At 36.6% G+C, this 4,229-nt stretch overlaps 1 pseudogene; it reads left to right on the top strand.

Moving 5' to 3' along the window:
• The first annotated feature begins 2,615 nt into the window (after positions 1-2,615).
• LOC138495572 (5S ribosomal RNA) lies at positions 2,616-2,736 on the top strand (annotated as a pseudogene).
• The last annotated feature ends 1,493 nt before the right edge of the window (positions 2,737-4,229 follow it).

The raw sequence follows: 4,229 nt of genomic DNA on the forward strand, positions 1-4,229 counted from the left end.
GCTATGAATAACTGATGGCAATATAAAACCTACAGACCAAACTATATTATTACATTACAGAAGTAACCATCCATAGTTACAAACGCAAGTTATCAGTGTATCCTTTTTTCTATATATAGAGAGAATGTGTTCCTCTAAAAGAGATTTTGAAAGACAGCTCCAAAATTGAAAGAGCGTTTCATGTTAAGGGGATATCGTAACAAGGTAAACAATGTGTCTTATAGATGGGCATTTCATAGCAACAGAGAAGCCTTACTTAGCAACCACAAAAGCAACAGACAAAAACATAGGCCCGGATTCATGGAATTATTTGCGTGTAAAACAGGGATTTGCGTCCCTGTTTTACATGCAAATAATTCCATGAATCAGGCCCATTGTGTTTTCTTATGCAAGTAACAGAATGTGTCAGGTTATCAAGAAGAAATGGCACTTCATCAGGTTTGGTGTTGGTGTCCCACAAAAACCTTTAATTGCTTAAGAAAGGCAAACATATTAGACAAAGATCAGTTAGAACCTATCACTCATCTAAAAACAATAAACAATCTGTCACATTGGTAGTTGTCAGCTGTAAATTGGCACCATCCAAGTGCACATTGTGTAAATTGTACGTTTACAAAAATATCAAAGACATTTGAATATAACAGCAAAACCTGGAAACTGCCAGAACATACAAGTTGTCACCTGGCTAATGTAGTGTTTACAATCTAATGGCCCTGCAGGGTAATGTATTTTGACTGACATTATGTAACATTACTATGTGTATAGGTGATCATCACTCTAATTTGAAAAGAGTTGATAATAATAATAATAATTTAGCATTTATATAGCGCTACGAACCCTCAGGTATCTGAGCGCTGCTTATTATTACCCACGGTGTGTGGTGCTCATTTATCGACCTCGGAAGGATGAAAGGCTGAGTTTGGCCCCGCCGGGATTCGAACCTGCGTCAGCAGGCTCTGCACAGATGTCAAAGCGAGCGCTCTACTCGCTGTGCCACTTGACCGGCTTATGAAGCCAAGCCACTGGTTACACATTTTAAGATGGCAGGACATTCACCTAATTCCCTATAGTGGTTCATTATTGAAAGGTTTGTGGAGCCCCAGGGGCGGGTATCATTAAAAAGTTGTATTACAGAACAATGTTGGATATGTTGACTTCAAACAACATTGAAAGGTCTGAATGAATGAACAGATACAATGGAACACTCTAGCCGTATGCCATGAATACATTATGAGTTCCATTAAGAGTTGAGATCAAGCAATGCTGAATGATTGTTTTGTACCTCATATTGTGGCAGAATTTGAGAGATACAGAAGTTCTTGGAAAGGTACGAATGATGCGCTTATCAAGTTCCAGGGATACCTGATACTCACGAGGTCATAGATCATGTTATAAAAAAAAAACACTGAACCCCAGGAAACATCATTTGTATCTGCATAGATGTAATAGGTGGCTCAAACCTTTTGAGCTGGTCCCTTCACTTGATTGGACATGAATAATATGTAGGATTCATAAAACAGTCTTTCATAAAAACATTTTGTGTTTATTGTCGTCAGTTAAACATGTTCAATACAATTATGAAGTCACACATTTTTAATAACGTTGGGTGTTGTTGGAGCATTGCAATGACTGTATATGAAAATACTATCCCCAGACGATTACAAACAAGAGCCTGAACGAGCTAAATTGGCCATCAGGAATTTGGGAGTGCTCAATAAAAGTGTATACAATCGTCATGAAATGCGAGTACGATTTTAAAATCAACATGAACTGGACAATAGTGACATTGCTTCTTTTTAATATGGAGCGGGATTACATGATCATGACTTATACATTGAAACAGTTTTACTATGTTTGTCCCATCGTGTTGAATATCGATCAAAAGCAAATGACCCCAAAAATGAAGTGACTACATTAAATGGTGTGTATTTGAAAATCTAAGAAGTGATAAAACGACAAGAAAAGAGCTATGAGTTTTAGTGAAAAATGATATGCCGCTTTCAGTAATCGTGTAATGATGCTAAATGTTTCGAACAACTTAAAGCCTATTTTGATATTATAGGAATGATTTGATTAGGCCTGGGAAAATAGTTAATTCTGCACTTTTGAGAATAGATTTGATGTTTGTAAAAATGTAAAACATAGGAGGGAGTAGTGTTCTGATGAAGACCCCATGTTGAGATGTACATAAGGAATTAAAACGTGCATGTTCTACTTCTATGCAAAAACAGGATGTAGCATTTTTATTGCATTTGTACATTAATCCCCTCCTTTTTGTTGCTGTTTTTGAATTTAGGCGATTTCTTGTTTAGGCACAGCACTGCACTTATCAGTACATCCTCACTTTTTCTTTTCCTCCATAATATGTGTAACTATGTAAGTGCTTTGTTATTTTGTAGTTATATGTATGGGTGAGCTAATTTAAATAAATGATTCACTGATTACTCATAATAGCTTCCCACTGATGTTAAAAAAATAACGTACATCTACACAATTGTGAAATTACACATACAATAAAGCTCTGATGTGCAAGTGAGCCATTTCTCAATTGTCTTTAAAAACTGCATGGTCTAGCCGACTAGATGCTTAAAGGTACAAAACTCACAAAGCCCAGAGCCTATGGCCACGCCACACCACACTGAATGCGCCTGATCTCGTCTGATCCCGGAAGCTAAGCAGTGTTGGGCCTAGTTAGTACCTGGATGGGAGACCTCCTGGGACCAGGTGCTGTAGGCTTTTTTTGTGCTCCATGATTAGTAATTGTGCCACTTCTCAATTGCTTTTTAAATTTGCTTGTTTACAAAATAGATGTATCCCTTTTTAGAGCAGAAATGTTGGACAACAACATGAGGGCTGGAGCTACCTATTTACATAGAATTAACATACGCGTATTGTGTTCGTGGGTAATAATTCTACCTTCACATGTAATGCAGTACACAGAATATTGAGTCCATAAAGAGGCTTGAAAGAAAGCCACTATTGTGTTGGTTGTTCTCTCCAACTCCCTGCAACAGAAACAGGATGGATGGAGTAAAGTTATCCTACCAGTCATAGGAGTCCTGAATGGGCCTGTGGCATCATGTTGCAAGTGGCTTTATGGCTTTGCTTACTAAACGCAAATGCATAAGAGTAATATTCTTAGCATTTCTGGAGCCTACAGCCACACCACACTGAATGCGCTCGATCTCGGAAGCTAAGCAGTGTTAAGCCTAGTTAGTTATATAGCTTCCCTAAATGTGCGGAAACCCAGCATCCACCAGTAAGTGCAGACAGGGGATGTCATCTTCGATTCCTGTTACCACACATCAATTTATTCAGTTTGTTCAAATAAATAGAAACAGACTTAAAAGTGCTCACAGTGCACCATTAGGTCTAAAAGGCGCCAACAACTAGCTTATAATGATAAATGTTGTAGATAGTGGCATAGAATGATAGATGAGTTGATAAATCAAATTTCAATCCTAAATATTTCATGTATCACTTTTAAAAACGTTTGATTTAGTATTTGTCATATTCCAAGAAAGTATTGTTTTTATCAATACACACAGACCTTTCAGCTGTTTAAATAATCACTGAACACGTTCTGGGCATGTCTCTATTCTTTGTGAGCAAATAACAAAAACACACTTTACACTGTTACTTTAAATGTCATCATGATGAGATTATATCTACTATAGATTTTTTTTAAACTATTAACTAGCCTGTTTATTCTGCTCTAGTATGGGCTTCTCGCTGTAAAATCAACGTCTTTCAATATGTTGAACCACGTCTGTAAAGAAACGTATTGTTCTATGTTGAATTTTGTAGGATTGTATATGTATGATAACATTAAATTGACTGATCTCTACTTGAGTTCAACAAAATGTGGCCACTTTCTGTAGACTTCTCAATGATAAAACAGATAGTTTGTAATAATGAGAATAACTTTTCATTTCTAAAGTTGGAAGTTGTGTCACTTTCTGTGAAATGTGTGTCTAATGCAAATATGCCAACATGGCTGTTCTCATTTGATTTAATGTAGTATAAATACATATTTTGTAGTTCTACATGTATACAAATTTTATGAATAGACAAGTAGGACATTTTAGTCATTTACTTGAAAATAGAGTACCATGTTTTGGCGCGGCTGTTTTCACTGCTGCTATTTTAAACGTGGTGTTTTTGCCTCAGCCGTTTTTAGGGAATTTTCTTTCTATGCATAAATGTTTTTTGTCTTTGGGATGGGGGAT

The sequence above is a fragment of the Ambystoma mexicanum genome, chromosome 10 (genome assembly GCF_040938575.1).
Source record: "Ambystoma mexicanum isolate Mex_15411 chromosome 10, UKY_AmexF1_1, whole genome shotgun sequence".
NCBI classification, from domain to species: Eukaryota; Metazoa; Chordata; class Amphibia; order Caudata; family Ambystomatidae; genus Ambystoma; species Ambystoma mexicanum.